The sequence below is a fragment of the Ochotona princeps genome, chromosome 18, assembly GCF_030435755.1.
Source record: "Ochotona princeps isolate mOchPri1 chromosome 18, mOchPri1.hap1, whole genome shotgun sequence".
Taxonomy (NCBI): Eukaryota; Metazoa; Chordata; class Mammalia; order Lagomorpha; family Ochotonidae; genus Ochotona; species Ochotona princeps.
In genome coordinates this window covers 22,908,270-22,925,600 of record NC_080849.1, presented here as the reverse complement: position 1 = coordinate 22,925,600, position 17,331 = coordinate 22,908,270, and the positions used below count along the sequence as shown (strand labels likewise).

General features: G+C 42.1%; 1 protein-coding gene across 2 annotated transcripts in view; it reads left to right on the top strand.

Annotated features, from left to right (window-relative positions):
• Positions 1–17,331, top strand: part of SETBP1 (SET binding protein 1) — a 361,790-nt gene that overhangs the window by 255,673 nt on the left and 88,786 nt on the right. The window lies entirely within an intron of this gene.

The following is a 17,331-nucleotide window of genomic DNA, read 5'->3' as shown; positions in this document are numbered from 1 at the left end:
AATTGTGTGTCCATCGACAATCTAATCATCCCCACTACATTGTGCTCTTTATTAAAAATGCTATTCCTAGGTACTCACCTGAACTGATGGTAGAATTTGCTAATTGGATAAAGCTTCTAAAGTCAATAATGCTGAAGCTGGAAGGAGATCACTGCCTAGTTTTTCAGACACTATCTCTCTGGAAGCCACATTTCTTAAATGATTAGGAAAGTCATGGCAAGTGGATGATCAATACATCCTGAAGTCTCACTGGTCAGGGAGCCACAGCATCAGGCATTATTATTTGTTTTGTCTGTTGGTATTTGAGACACTGCCTTGGACTGGAGCCCAAAGGGAAACCTTGACCAGGTTCAGATACTTGTCATTGCCCTTGCCATTAGGGTGAAGGAACCTGATTGGGAAGTTCTGTTGTTGCCCCCTCCCCATGTGTCTCTTAGCATGTTTGCTAGAAGACGAGTCTGCCCACTAATCTCAGCCGAGGTAGCTGTTGCTATTAGAAAGACTGCATTCTTTGCCAGTTGCTGTTAGATTTTATGCATTAACCTCCCCAACCAAATAATCCCATCCCCATTGTGGCAGCCTCACACTTCTACAAAAGTATACTTTTGCTCTGTCCATATATTACATAAATGGTGGAATCCCTATAGAAAAAACAACAGGTATTTGCTAGTAGAGTGGTAGAAACTCATTATGCTGGAGCTGCAGAAGCTGGAAGATGTTCTTGGGTCCACCTTGTCCCCAAGTAAAACTCTCTGGTCAAAACCTGGCTTTTAAGAATCTGTGTGTAAGTTTTGGTTGTAGTGTTTATGATGTCCTCTTCCTTTCCAGGGAGACCATAATTAATGAAGGTGAGAGTAGTCTATTTATGACAAACTAGAGACATTTTGAAGCCAGCCTATTTCAGGAAAAAATATGATTATGAGTAAGAATCTACTTCAAGATGGTCCCAAATTGCTTCTTGCTTGTGTGAGTTGTTAATGTAGTAGATGTTCTTGGCTAATGAAGAAATCCATTTGCAGCCAGGGCTTCTGCATTTGCTAAAGGTGGTAAATGACCAGCACTTCATGCCTGCCCGAAAAGAATCTGCTTATCTGGCACTCACCATGTCTTACCGTCAGACCTTTTTTAAGTCCTTGGTTTTGTGTTGATCCCAGATTTACCCTACCTGGCCAGGAAGCACTGGAAGAAACATATTGTTTGAGAACTACTATTGATACCTCTTTCTACATAGTGGTACTTGTTTGAATCTACAGTAACCATGGGCAAAGTGTTCTTGTTTTTGTATTTTCTGAGTATTATCTGGCTAGGAAATAATGGTGTTGAGCTATTGCTAAAAATCTAAAGTAAGAATCTTAATGTCATTGCTCTGAGAAGCAAATCTTGGAAGCTAAACCCAGGTGTTTTTGAGTGTTCGGTTTCTCAATGGTCCTAGCTGGTTTTTACCATGACAAGGCTGTCCTGCTGGGTTCTGATAGACTTCATGGTTTTCCCAAACCAGTGCTCATCCATAGTTGCTGAATGTATTTCTGAGGATACCCACCTGCCAGCCATCCTGCTGTCCCTGTGCTTGCCTTCCCATGGCTGTCATTGACCACTACTTTATTCCAAGTTCTCCCATCTTTTCATTTTATCTTCACCCAGCCACACAAGATGAAAAGGAGAAGGCGTTGTAATAACTATGGGGTGGGGGGAGCTTAAATCAACCTCAAGAATTGGATATAGTTCAACTCTGTTAAGAAATAATTTATGTGGCCTAACTTATAGTATTCCTGTTTTTGGGATACTGTTTTCCCACCAGTAATTTGAAGGATTTGGAGCCAAACCTCTGGAGCGTGCAGTGACGTCTCCTAACACCTTTCATGCAGTATTAGGAGAAAAGATACTCCTGTTTCTATGTTTCAGATAAAAATACCAAGGCTTAAAAAAAATCAAGGGACTTCCCCAGGTTTAGAAAGTCATCACTTTTCAAAAAGTGTTTATTTAAAAACAAAGAGCAGTGAGGGTGGGAGAGACTGTGTGTCTCACATCCACTGCTACACTCTAAAAATGCACACAGTAGCCAGTCCTAAACCAGACTAAAGCCAGGAGCTAGAAACTCAGTCTGGATATCCTATAGGTAGCCAGGACCCAATTACTTGAGCCATCACTGCTGCCTCCTGGGTTCTGCAGCAAAAGTGGGAAGGTAGAATCAAGATTGGAGCTCAATGTGAGTTATGAGTATCTCAAGCATTGGCTTAGCTGCTGCACCAAATACACAGCCTAGGCTGTCACTTTCGATGGTAAGGAAGCCCAGGGATTTTCCCATGGTAGTGAAACTCTATTATATGTCACCCAACTGGTTAAGACCAAGTTCAGAGCACAGATCCTGGTCCAAGCCCAGTGCTCCTCTGTGTCACTGCTTCCCTTCCTCTAAGAATCTCATTCATCCTGTAATGACATAACTTTTCCAAAACACTTGCATAGAGATCATCTCTGAAGACAGTAATTAAGGAAAGAAGCCACCTGTTTATTCAGTCCTTAGCTAAGGAAGGAGTTTCCCTTGAGGCCTAGCCTCCCATTCATATCAGAAAAAAAAAAAAAAAAAAACACCTATGCCAAAGGGTCTTCTATCTTTATCCTTACTGAAATCCTGGTCTCTGAATAATTTTTGCCTTTGCTTTGTGTCCATCTGTGTGTTCTGTGAGTTTATTTCTCCTCTAACACTTTAATAAGTCATCATTGTTGGTTATATTACATCTGTTGTCTTTGCATGTTTGATTGAGTATCTTACTGAGACAAAGCAGAATTTATCATTTCCCTCGCTCCTAAACCTTGACCTCTCCTTACCTGATCCCAAAGGTACCTTCTGTTTCTAAACTTCCAGAGTGCCAGGGGAAAATCTGTCTTCAGTAAAACTGAAATCAAGTCCCCTCTACAAAGCATTTGCCTTAATGGAATATACTCCAAAGAGGCCTGGGCCCCCAGGAAAGGACAGGAGGCAGAGAAACTGAGATTGGAATGACTGGAAGCATTCAGATTTTCTGGGAACTTTACCTTTGTGGACATGTTGTTTGTTCAGCTGGGGGATGCTGAGGATCATGGTTGCAAATAAGCATCTGTCCTTTCCACAACCTTTTTCCCTCCACCTGTTCCTTCCCCACTCCGGATTCATTTCCTCTGCCTCTGAGTGTTCATATGAGTCATTCTTCTCTAAAATAGATATGGCACAAATATAGATGTCACCCCTTAGCTTGTTGAGGATCAGATTTAAGAGCTCAGAAAAGGCTTTGAGCCTCCCTGAGATCAGAGCCGATGAAAGGCTCCATATAAATGTAAGTTATTACCATTATGGAGAGAATTAGAAATCCCATTTAACCATGGCAGCAGTTGCACACTGCGTTTCTTTACTATTTGGAAAAGCCTGTATTTTTAGCCCTCTTGTCTGGCAGATGACTACACTGTCTTTTTTGCCCTCTTGCACCTAAAATCCAAGCATCATCCAGATTAGTTCCTGGTTTTCTGTATTCTTTTCTCTCTATAGCTTTGGCTCCAGACACCAGTGGCTCTTTTGGCTTGTTTTCTTAATGCTACCTGCCAACTCTCCATTTATGAAAATGTTTGCCTGGGGCCAAAAAAGTGGCTAAGTAGTTGGAAGGTACAATACTCCTGTTGGAAGAAGCCTTTTCACCCAGCATTGGAGCCAGTGTCTCACTACGCATTATGACCTATAAAACATGCAGCAGATTCCCCAAAGAGCAAGCCTGTCTCAAGTTGACAACATGTTCAGAATGATGACACTTGCCTTCAAAGCCAAGATCTTACAAGGCAGTGGAAGAAGTCTCCGAAGGGGAATGATGCTCTTCCCATTCAGACCGTATGGAAATAATCTTTATATACGCTGGCCTAAAATTGTGCCATGGAACTAAGATATCATGACAACTACTGTTATGACTCCCTCAAATAATGAGGAAGCAGTGAGAAGATTAAATGTAGCCCACTGACTTTGTTAGTCAAGGGAGCCATCTTTCCTCAAGATAAATGGATGCAGAGAATGAATCCCAAGCACAGCCCAGATATCAGAATCCTGCCATGTAGGTAGCTGATTTCCCTTGAGCTTAATCCACACCACACCTCGTTGTGCCTGCTACCTGCCCCTTTGCCAACTCCTCCTATCTGCACTGTGGGGCATTTTGGAGACAGTCTGTTCTGTCACTCATTAGCAGAAAACACATGCCCCAGCCAAGAAAGAGTAACACAAAAACCCCTTCCCAGCAGTAATCCAGATGAAATGCTGTGAGAATGATAAAGAGAAAATGTGGGGTTGGGTATTGTGGCACAGTGCGTTAGGCAACCATTTGGAAAACCTGTGTTCCATATCAGAATACCAGTTTGAGTCCAGACTCCTCTGCTTCCAATCCTGGTTCCTGCTAATGAGTCCTGGAAAGCAACAGATGGTGACTCCAGTGCTCAGTCCCTGTTACGCATGTGGGAGACCCAGCTGAAGTTTTGGCCTGCTGGCTTCTACTTGGCCCAGTACTGACGGCTGCAGTTGCAAGCATTTTGGGAATTAATAGTAAATAGAAGATTCTCTCCTCTCTCTCTCTCTCTCTCTCTCTCTCTCTCTCTCTCTCTCTCTCTCTCTCCCTCTCCCTCCCTCCCTCCCTTGTAAGTAGATAGATGCAGACGGAGAGAGGTAGACTGATAGATAAAAAAATAGTTAAATCTTTTAAAATGCAATGAAGGTTTTCTAAAAATGGAATAAAAGGTTTCTTGGAGGAGATAGTGAAGATCAGGAAAAAAAAGAGAGCAACAAATGGAAAGCTAATAAAATAATTCAATCAACTGCCAAGTTAAATTCTGGGTCCTCCTCAGGGAGCAGATGAAAAATTAATGAGCCACTGACTACTGAGTGGGGTCAGTGATACTGTGAATATCTCTCTAGGTCTTGTGCTACATTAACAAACTAAAGACCTCTTCTTGATTCTCATTTCCCAAGTACGGTGTGGCAGTAACAATTCTGACCAGAGTTGGTAGTCTAGAACTTTTGTCTCAGACCTCACTATGATGAAAAGAAATACTCAGAAGAAAGTTAGGATGGAAATGCCCAAGTTGCTGTCCGGATTCACAGATCATGTGACATATCCCCTGTTCAGGTATTCATCTTTATGACACCTCCTATTCTTCTTCAGCTCCAGCCACTTCACTTAGCTGTTTGATGTCATTTTGGGGAAAAGTGAACTTTTGCAAACATGACTCCTATGAACTAATTAGCTAGCTTCTTGCGCAGATCAAAGTCACATTCGTCATCTTAGACAACTAGGTAAAGTACTAATACTTCCAGCTGAATTGAGAAGACAGAGCACACTTGCCTGTATATTTAGGCTCAAACTAGAAAAAATCTCAGTCATGTAGCAGAAACAGCTGGTTTTGCTGATGTGCATGCTGGAGGCTTAAGAAGGTCAAGTGACTCATCCAGTGATACATATCTCATTGTTTAAAGAAATAGTCTGGGAAACTGCACATCAGAGAGTGGGAAAAGGATGGGGTTGGAAGGACGAGAAAGTATAAGAAAACAAAACACAAAGGTGACTCGTGGGAGAGATGTTACAATATGTTTTCTTTTTCTGTGAACTGTTGTAAAGGTAAGCATGTCTTTGACAATAATTTGCTTTCCAGGCTTTCTCTGGGGACCCATGTTTGGGACTAGAAATGATCTTTGTGGACTCTGATGGAAGTCATTTTTCCCCTTTCCTGTCTTAACAATCGCACATACTTATTTTATTGACCCTCCCAAGGTTCCTCCTAAAGTTTCCTTTTGGAAATCAAGAATTAATCAAATTAAATAGTGTAATACATAATGTTCTGGCGGCAAAGAAAAAAAATTAGACATACAGCATCCTTTTCCTACCTTGAAATCAGAACTCCAGCAATTCCCTCTTTGGTGGAGCTTGAAATCTGCAGGTCATTTGTCTTCCCACAGTTGGCAAGTGTTACCCTGTCCTGTTGTAAATTTTATTTATGCCTCTGTGGGACCAGGAAGTTATGCAGATTCAGGTGCTGGTGCCGAGAAGTTACAATGTCAACAGATTGGCTTTTGGTGTAAAATGCAGCCATCCAAAGTCTGGCCTATCAGTGGGCAGAGATAAGGCTGTCATCTTTGAAAGGAAATCCCAGGAAAGCATCTCTTCACTGTACAGAAGAGCATGTGATGAGACTGGAGACTTGTAATTGTGGCTGAGGCATGCAATCAATGCAAATAAACTAAAATCAAAGGCAAGTGATAAAGATATGAGTTAATTATTAAATTATTTATTTCAGTCCAAGTCTGCGTAAGATCCGATATAGTCCTGGAAGGAATTTAAGGGTGAATAACTTGATGCTTTGCTCTCAAAAAGGTTGCAATCCAGGGGCTTCCCTTAAAACCTAGAGTTTGGTGTGGAGGCACCTATAATTTATGACATTAAAAGCAAACTAAAGGGACCGTGAGAAGGTTACTAAGGGGATGAAATTGTCCAAATGGAGGTGAAATACCTTCATGTTTTCGGTGGGAGATGCATAGGTTGGATAAGGAAATACCTCTGCATAGGAGTTACTGGTTGACTTATATCTTAAACAATGAAAGAATCATTGGAGGAGTGGAGATGGTGAGGATAGTAATGGGAGATGGGTGAGAAGCACAACATAGAAAGAAAATCATGAAGGCCCAATGCAGTAACCAAGTGGCTAAAGTCCTCACCTTTTACATGCCAGGATCCCATAAGGGCACCGGTTCATGTCCCAGCAGCCCCGCTTCCAATCCAGCTCCCTGCTGGTGGCCTGGGAAAGTAATCGAGGACGGCCCAAAGCCTTGGGACCCTGCACCAGTGTGGGAGACCCAGGGAAGTTCCTGGCTCCTGGCTGCAGATCAGCTCAACACAGCTCATTGTGGCCACTTCGGGAGTGAACCATTGGATGGAAGATCTTTCTCTGTGTCTATCCTCCTCTCTGTATATCTGACTTTCTGATTAAAATAAATAAATCTATTTTTTTTAAGAAAGGAAGCATGTAAGCAAAAGTATTTGAGTGTGTGTACACAAGGGACAGTTAGGAAATAGTTTTTAGTCCAATTTATTGAGGCTTATGTCTGTAAGTAGGGGAATTATGTCAGGTAAAATAAGAAAGGCATGTTTTGGTAATGGGTTGCAAGATCTGTCTCCTGCACTCTGAACATTTTTGTTGTTGTTGTTGTTTAAATGAGATAAGCAGTGGGAAGCCACTTTTCAAACAGGTGGAAGTTATGAAATGACCAAATTAGACGTCATCTTTCTTCCTTGACTACCCCTTCCCATTTTCTTTATTTTTTAAGATTTTTCTATTTTATTGGAAAGTCAGATATATACACAGAAAAAGAAACAGAGAGGAAGATCTTCCATCTGCTGGTTCACTCCCCAAGTTGTCACAAAGGCTGGAGCTGTGCCGATCCAAAGCCAAGAGTCCAGAGCCTCTTCTGGGTCTCCCATGAGGGTGCAGATTCCAGGACTTGGGGCATCCTCGGCTGCTTTCCCAGGCCACAGGCAAAAAGTTGGATGGGAACTAGGAATGCTGAGACACAAACTGACTTCCATGTGGCATCCCAGCATGGACAAGGCGAGGACTTTAGCTGCTAAGCTACTGTGCTGGGCCCCTCCCATTTTCTTGATGAGGCTCATTTATACCATCTCTGTACTCTTCATTCTCAAGTGTAACTATTCACCTGTTTGTCTGCATGATACCCTCACTTTGTTCTTCCTTCTCCACCAACCCACTCCCAGATTATAATAATTATAAAGGTATCTACGCAGGTGCTCACAGAGTTGCTGTTGATTCATTACTTTCCTTCTCTAGCTGAAGGCAAACACTTTCCATAGGCTGGCTCCAGGCAGCTGGAGAATGGAGATACAGGAATTACAGAAGTCACAGGGAGGTTCTGGTCTGTGTGCAGCATGATATGCTGTTCAGGTTTCCATTGGCAATGCTGTTACTCAAGACACTGACTCAAGCAAAGAACTGCAGTTACCAGAGAAAAGAAGTTGGATTGGGAGGACCATACCTCCCACCTCAAAGAGGGAAGTACAGGATGGGGAAAGGGGATCAGGAAAGATGCAGTAAGCAATGGATGCCAGAACTGTTGCAGGAGAACCAAAGGTTTTAGGGAAAATGAATCCAAAAATAGGGTGAGAAGGCCCGAAACTGTAAATTTCATAGAGGGTTAGGAAGGATGAAAAGACGTGTGAATATATTGAAAGATCTGAAAACAGCACAAAAAATTAAAATTATCTACTTATTGCCTCATATTTTTAAGGTTTTGAGACTATGTTACTCAATGCAAGTAAAGCAGTGTTCGTAAATAAGGGAATGATGAGACATGGAGCCCACGAGTGCAGAGCATGCGCTCTGTTGTGGCTTTAGCAGTGCTCCAGATTCTAAGAAAACTGTTTCTGAAGACAGCACCCGATGAGATGTGACACTGTCTTTCTCAGGAGCCATAACTCTCAACTCACCACTTTGGAGAGTATCTACACAATGGTGCTTTGCCGATCCACTTCTCTAACAAGGCAATGTGTAGGCAAGGAAAAAGTACGAGTACTCAAAAGAGGAAACAGATTCCAGGCTAGTCCCCTCTTTTCTGCCCCAAAGACACACAGGAACTCATGATAACAACTAATCAAAAACTTGTGTAACAAATCATTGGTGTACCATGGGCTTTAACTGTGCTGCCGTGAATATATGGAAGGATGATCAATGTCATTGCAGGTTCTAATAAGTAGATCTATTACTTAACATTTGCTATGTATAGTGTTTTATAAATGAAAGCCTTATTGTTGGATTTGTAGAGCTCTTAACTCTTATGAAAAACAGTGTGCAAGATCATCAGAAAGTTTGTGGAAATTGCATATTACTCTGGAAATCTAAGCATAGTTTTTCAAGAGAAATGTTTGCACCAAACTAAAATTAGTTTTTTTATTTCATTTTTTCATGAACTTTTTAAAGTATTCTTATAAGTGGTGGGGTATAATAAAACTTCAAGGAAGAGCAGAGACTAAGTGAAAATAAAACAAGTAGATCCAATTTCTTCCACAATGAGTAGCCAACAATGGAAGCTGTACAGATCTGGGATCAAGAAAGGCAGTTAGTGTTCTGTGACAACCTAAACCCTAGCCAACCTCTGGCAAGTGAGCGTAGAGTGAGTCAGCAGTACAAGCAGCATGCTGGAGATGGATGATGACAGTGGAGACAGGGAGTCCAGGAACCACCTGACTAGGTGCACATTATCAGTTGATGGAGTAAGCTTTTTAAGAAGTATGGCCTCTGGGGCTCGGCAGCGTGGCCTAGTGGCTAAGGTCCTCGCCTTGATCCCATATGGCCGCTGGTTCTAATCCCAGCAGTTCCACTTCCTCTCTATCTCTCCTCCTCTCAGTATATCTGACTTTGTAATAAAAATAAAATAAATCTTTAAAAAAAAAAAAAAAAAAAAAAAAGAAGTATGGCCTCTGAAGAAGACATAGTATACATTGATGAGGAAGGATGCTGAGCTTGATACTAAGTCCTGGATGAAAGGGAGAAATGCAGGCCCCAGGCAATGGCTTAGTGGCTAAAGTCATCACCTTGCATTCCAGAATCCCATATGAGCGCCCCACTTCCCATCCAGCTCTCTGCTTGTGGCCTGGGAAAGCAGTCGAGGATGACTGGTACCCTGCACCTGATGGGAGACCCAGAAGAAGCTCCTGGCTCCTGGCTCTTGGCTTTGGATGGGCGCTGCTCAGACCTTTGGAGCCACTTGGGGAGTGAATCATCGGATGAAAGAGCTTCGTCTCTGTCTCTCCTCCTCTCTGTATATCTGATGTTCCAATAAAAATTAATAAATCTTTAAAAAAAAGAAAGAAGAAAAGAAAGACAGAAGGAAAGGAAGGAAGAAAGGAAGGAAGGAAGGAAGGAAGGAAGGAAGGAAGGAAATGAAAAGAAGAAAAAGGAAGAACCAGAAATGTTGGGAAACATATCTGCCCCCAAAGAGCTTATAAAGCCACAGGAGACTGGCAATGCGTATAGACACATGTACAAGGCAAATCGAGAAAATAATGGGGTTGGTTCTATGCATTTAATTACCAGAAGCAAAATCCAATTATACTAGGGAAAAGGACCCATAAAATAGCTTTCAGAGGCATACATTACATACTGTGAAAGAATTTTGTTATTAGTGTCATCCCAGTCATATAAGGAATGAGAATAAGTTGGAGAGAAAGGGGACATTAGTGGGGTGGATTTACAGAACAAAAGAGCAAGTCCCAAAACTTGCTCTATCCTGGTTTTCTGCTCTTCAATGGAGGGATTTGGAGACTGAAAAGATGAATTCACTTTGGTGAATTAGGAGTTAAAATGTTTTCACTGGGCCCGGCGACGTGGCCTAGCGGCCAAAGTCCTCGCCTTGAACGCACCTGGATCCCATATGGGCGCTGGTTCTAATCCCGGCAGCTCCACTTCCCATCCAGCTCCCTGCTTGTGGCCTGGGAAAGCAGTCGAGGACGGCCCAAGGCTTTGGGACACTGCACCCGTTTGGGAGACCTGGAAGAGGTTCCAGGTTCCCAGCTTCGGATCGGTGCAGCACCGGCCGTTGTGGTCACTTGGGGAGTGAATCATCGGACGAAAGATCTTCCTCTCTGTATACTGACTTTGTAATAGAAATAAATAAATCTTTAAAAAAAAAAACACGTTTTCACTGAGGCTTCATCACAAACATCCCTTCCAGGTGAGCAGAGCATCCACTTTGCAAAGCACATTTCCTTCTTTAATCGCTCTTCTGAATCCAGTCAGATCTTTAGACCAGTGTTGCTTTCCCAGTTGGAAAATCAGATCCCCAAATCATCCATCTAGCTGGGCTGGATCACAGGTTTCCTGAATTTTCCCAGTTTCATTCCCTTATTTCCCACTATATTTCTTAAGCCTCTGACAAGGTCAATAGCATGACTCAGCTTCTGAGATAGCCTTGAAGAATGTTTGCCAGTGGGTTAAACAGTAGAGCCCAGAATAAGGCACTAGCTAGCAGGCAAATTGTTCTTGGACAAAAAAAGAAATAGTATTGTTATAAGGAGAACTTGTTGGAGGCACGGCTAGGCAAGTCTAGGATGTGAGGCAGACACTGTGCCTCATCTGGGAACTAAGACCTCCTCTCACCTGGACAGGGCCTCGATGTCCTGAAAAATCACAAACAGGAAAAGGAAGTGCATTTTAAATTTTATTCTTTCATAAAGCAAATTTGTGTACAATTTGAGGGTCTTTATGCATTGGCTGGTAAACCTTTGAAAGCTTGTACCTTAGAATGAAATGGGTTCAAAACAGAAGCAGCGTACATCAAATCATTAAGGATTTCAGACTGCATTTCCAGTCTGGGAAACCCCATGCTTTTCAAATATTTGCTAGGATTTGGACTGTGGGATGGAAACATTAAAATTCTAAGCCAGTTTGTCATGGTTGATATTTCAATTAAGACCAGTAGGCTAAAAATAGTTCTTTTTTAGGAAATGCTTTTTTATGCTATTATATTTTAACTAACTTATGTATTCTGGTCATTCAAAAATTAGCATGTGTTTAATGTGTGTCAACGTGGCAACTACAAATGTGCAAAGGATGTCACATCATTTTTTTTTAAATTGGAAAGGCATATTTACAAAGAGAAGGAGAGACAGAGAGAAAGATCTTCCATCCATTGGTTCACTTCCCAAATAGCTGCAATGGCCAGAGCTGAGCCAATTTGAAGCCAGGAACCTGAACCCTTTCTTGGTTTCCCATGTGGTACAGAATCCCAAGGCTGTAGGCCATCCCCCACTGCTTTCCCAGACCACAATCAGATAGGTGGATGGGAAGTGGAGTAGCCATGACACAAACCAGTGCCCATATGGGATCCTGGAATGCAAGCCGAGGATTTTGCCCTTAGGTCATCGTGCCAGGCCTGCCGTGTTGTATTTTAATAGATATACCATAGGCCTGCAAGTTCATGTCACTACATCTGTTACAAAATTGTGGACCCCTTCAGCACTAAACATTCATTTTCTTTATGAACCCCCAGCACCAATAAAAATAGAATCTCCCAAAATGATTATTTTGGAAACACTTGGTTTTTATTTTATCATCCAAAAATTATTTAGTGAAGAAAATTTGGAAAATAGAGAAAAGGCTGAATAAGAAAACTAAAGGCACAGTTGACCCCACCACCTAAGAGCAAGCACTCTGATGTTGCTGTGATAAACCATTCTACCTGCTCGCAAGCAATCCTCCTTCCCCTGGCTCCTGTCTTCCTACCCCACTTGCACTTCACGGCATCCTGTTTTCTCTAAGGCTTCAACATGGTCAGTTTTCCACATTCTGTGTCGTGACCTCTACATATGCTAAATATAAGTGCAGCAGCATTTAGCACGAAAACACCCAGATTTTCACACCCTCCCAATTAACTCAGTAATCTGCAAGATTTCAAATGCTGGGAGAGCAACCCAAGAGGACAAGTTAGGGCTGAAGACAGCTGCCAAAACTTCCCCCCCAGAGTATCTGGTTGCTGAATGCTTCACCTCAGGTCAGAATGTGACAAGGAGAGATGCAATGGGATTTCTAGAGCTTGAAATTCTGTCTCTACCTCTGCAACGTGAAACACAGAGAGTCTCTATTCAAAATATCACCCATCTCTGTCTGTGTCACACACACACACACACACATACACACACACACATTCGTCGGTATTGCTGGTGACTCATACAGAGAACATTTGAGAGCAAGGCACCCACTATTGATTTTAAACCTACAACACAAAGAACTGCCTGGTTTATTGTTTTATTGTCTTTCTGATACACCTTTGAATGTTTTTTTCTAAGGTGAGCTTGTAAGGGCAATACTTCCTATCTCAAAAAGCAGTCATCTTGTTTTTTTCTTCCGTTTCTTCTCAACCAATATCTCCACATATGCATTTGTTCCAAGTTGGGCATTTGTACAAGCCATCAAGCAAAGGAGAATACAATAGCTTCTACAAGATTCTGTAAATTTCTTAACAAAGGTGCCCTCAAAAAGCTTTTTCTACTCTCTTGTCATTTCCTCCATTATTTTTTCCAATTCCAGTCAATATTACTTTAAACGGGAACAAATCCATCTCTGTGGTTTACTCTAGAGGGGATAATCCTCCAAGTCTTCCTTTTACATTGGCAAGGACCCTGAATGTTGGCTTCCTCCAGGGAGTCCTCAGCGTAGCATGGCAGCTCCACCACAAGTGTAGAGGCCAACAAGACCCCAGAAACCCCTCATTCGTATGGGCCAACGCTCCCCCAGATGGGAATTACAACCTTGGTCCAGAGATTTGCTCCTCCATTTCATTTTTCATTTGGGATATTTTTGGCAGTAGTCGATTCAGGACAAACCTCTGCTGAATCAACCTCTCCCTTGCAAAAGTAAATATATTAATTCTTGAAGTGGGAAATGAAAAATGCAATAGTATCTTAGAGCACACCTATGAATCCAGCAATGTGTAAGTAAGTAATGCATACCAGATGTCAAAATATCCATTTCTATCGCATCTAGCTCAAAATTATTTGGTCTAAAAGACCATCCATTTTCCATCCTTGTAGGTTTCACCTTGTTTTCTGATCATTTTCAGCTTGTTTTCTTGCTTCAAGTCCTGATAAATGTGTTCCTTATCCTACAGAAATATCATAATTTACCATTTATCCAAGTCTGCAGTCACCATATTGCTTCATTTGCCTAAAACATTCTCTCATTTTCCATCTGGCCTCCAAATATTATCTACCAATTTCCTCAAATATTCTGGTGTCTCCTGCTTCCCTGATATAACTAATGTCTTCATTTTCATTTGAGTGTTTATTTGCCTTGCATTGCTTACCTTTAGTTTAGTTAGGGATATCCTACCTGAGTCCAAATGTGAATTGGGGTGGGTCAGGATTAGCTTATATGAATGGCCCTTAAGTTAAATGTAATAATCTACAGTTATTATTAGCCTACTGACTGATGAGACTCATCTTTGTAGCCCACTACATCTTCCTAGTGTATGCTTGGAGAAAAATCAGTTTAAGAATAGGTTTAGCGACTTCTAAGACAGCCTCAGAGGTGGGGCAGGAGGGTGGGGAGCCAATGAGTTAAAGTCTGTCCAATGTAGATTTGGATGCTAAATCCCGCAGTTCTAGTAGCATCACCTTAAGCAATATAGTCACTTTGATCTACCTTTCTCTCATCTGAAAACTGAGGCTACTTACACCTGCTTAGCAGAGTTTTACGAGAGCCAAAAAAGGGTATCGTATATTCGGGCACATCTAGCACACTGCTCACCACATAGCCGTTAATAGTGTTCATTTACTTTCACTCCCACTTTGGAGAATATATTCCAGCTCCAAAGATACAAAACAGCAGATTGCTCTAAATAGATCTTCTTTGAGCAGCAGGTTTCCATTCCCAATTATGTTCTTTCTGGGATGAGTTAAATCTGCCTGAACACACAGCCACACTGGAAGGGGCAGAAATCAGCTGGGCCACGACTGTATTTGATGAGGAAGATAAAGTGTCAGCATTATACACACAGTCATGATAGATAAGTCACAAAATACACATTTTGCCCAAAGATAACTGCAAGTTTGCTCTCTGGGCTTCACTGGCAGGACTTGGAAGTTCCCTTGAAAGGGATGGCAATCTCAATCCCCTGGCATTTGGTTCCTCACAGCAAGAGTTTGTTAACATTATTCAGTTGCACCTATCTTATAGACCAACTTATCTACTAACTCCAGCCATAAAAATGCAGTGATAAAGAAAATGCCTTCTGTGATATAATAAATTGCCACAAATCTAGTGGCTTAAAGCTACACCAATTTGTCACTTGAGCTCCTATAGGTCAGAAGTCCAATAGGCTTTGCTGAGTCTTCTGCTGGTGGTGTCAGGATGCTGAAGTCAAGATGTGGTCAGGTTTGACTCTGGAGAAAATCTGATCTCTCCCCAACTGAGCACTATGTGATTTTAGGGCTGAAGTTGTCTGTGGGGCTCTCACCCTTATTACTCCTGCTGCTTTTCATGTGGCCGTTTGAGCAACAGAGAGGTGAGTGTCTCTTGTCCTGAACATTCCTCATCCCCCAAGCAGCCCAGGCATATTTCTTCTGTTGCTTGAACACAGTCACATGGATCAGATTTAGATAAATAGAAAGGAATCTCTTGGAGCAAACAAGAAGAGATGTGCATCATGATCCTTGAAAAGCAGTTGCATTTATCCATTCATGCATACGCACATATGCAAATGAACACACACATGTCATTTCTGAGAGCAAAAGTACACAAGTGAACAAGAACTTTAAAAAAACTTGACTCCTGTACTCAAGAGCTTATAGTCTGTTAGTAGATACGAAAGAGGCAAAAGCAGATTCATAATTGCTTTACATTTTTATTAGTTTATTCATTCATTTATTCGAGAGGCAGAGATAGGTAGGGACAGGAGAGAGAAAAAGCTCCTAACTGCTGGTTCACCCATCCAGATACCTTGCCAGGAGGTGCCAAAGCAGAGCCAGGAGTCAGGGATTCAGCCCCAGTCCTCCAGGAGGGAGCTAAGAACTAATTACATGAACCATCCCCTACTGCATCCCAGAGCCGGTACTACCAGGAAGCTGGAACCTTAAGCCAGAATCAAGCATTGAGCCCAGATACTTCCAAAAGGTTTGTAGGAATCTTAGTCACTAGGCCAAACACAGTAAAGTGTGGTAAACTTTAAGAAAGAGTTGATGGTAAAAAATAAGCCTTGTCTGGTTGAGTTGAATGCTAAGTCCACATGGAAAACCTGGAGGCTAAGCTGCCTACAAAAGGTCCAGCCAGTGCATCAGCGTGGACTGGGTTCTGATGGCCAGAGGAGACCAGCAGGTCAAGGGGGTGGCTTGACAATCACTCATGAGTACGGCCTTAGCGTTTACTTACCTTGATGGAACAAGTGGTGTTCGGCCTCTTGCTGTTTTTATTAAAATATCTGAATGGCACAACACGTTCTTTCAACTTACAGAGACAACAGTGAATTTTTCTCTAATCCTGGCCTGAGTGACTGAATTTTAATGACTCACTCTTTTAGAGCACATTGGTAAGACAAACCAGGAAGCAAAACCTGTGTATAATCTAGGATTACATACCGGATGCTTCTATGCTAGTATGGGGTGGCTTGGAGCATGCAGAAAATCAAAATACTTCTCACCCTTCATTGCTTTTCACAGTTCAGAATCTGTGTTCTGCCCCATCTGAAAAGGTAAATAGATTTTTGCTTGAATCTCTTGCTGACATTTCTTTGGGGTGGGAGTCATGTGTCGGGGCTCCATGCCAAAGACTTCCTATACCGTGTGGTCCAGCTCGGTGGCATTTTCATGAAAATATCAACCATCAGGATCCTCATAATCAGAAAAATATGTGCTTTCTCCTCATAGCCACTAAAGCTCTTTCTCTCATTACAAAATAGAAAGTCCAAAATTTAAATACAGAGTTGAACTCGATATCTTTAAATTCTTTGAGATTTAAAAAAGAAAAGCTCCGGTTTTCCTTATTTTCCTTCAGTGAAATGTTCCTCTTGAATGAGGAAAATCGTACCAGCATCTGATGACTTGAGACTGTGACATGAGAGGATTTGTGTTTTCTTGCTATTAAAAGAGAAGAAAAAACCCTCAGTTGTGTCTAATCTTTAGGAACGCAGTGCCCTGTCCAACCCACAAATGGTTGGCAGCACCATAGCTCTACACAGAATGTTCTTTTGAGCTTCTTTCCCACCTCCCCACCTTTCCTGTGAAGTTATGAATCTCCGCATTTAGAGATGATTTTATTCTAATAAAGTATGGACTTTAGGTTGGGTCCTTTGGCATTGATTCTGCTGGCCACAAGCTGGGGAGATTGATCCCAAGCAAAGCAGGCACATTTAGCTGACTGGAGCCTGGCATTGACTTTGTGAAGCTGCTATTTAATAGCTCCATGCCCAAAGGAAGTTTTACTCAGCCCCTCACAACATTGTCCTGATTGTTTGGAAAATGAAATTCCTCTGAAGACCAAGCCAGCATGCCTTGTACTGACTGCCAGAGTTTCTGTTTATACCTGACTGCTTATTCTGCCTACACAATGCTCCATTAGACCTGGTGGCAGCAAGCTGGTCTGTGTGGGCTCAGGTGCAGGTGCACCTGGAGAAAACCTACATCATGTCCGCCGAAGGTCAAATAGAAAGCAGATGTCCTGAGTCTGCTGCTGCCTTTGAGGCCAAGAATCCTAATTCACCACAGCTGGAATATTTTGCACACCTTGGAGTAGTGGCATATTTTTTTTCAAAACACGTTTTTTGTGTGTGTG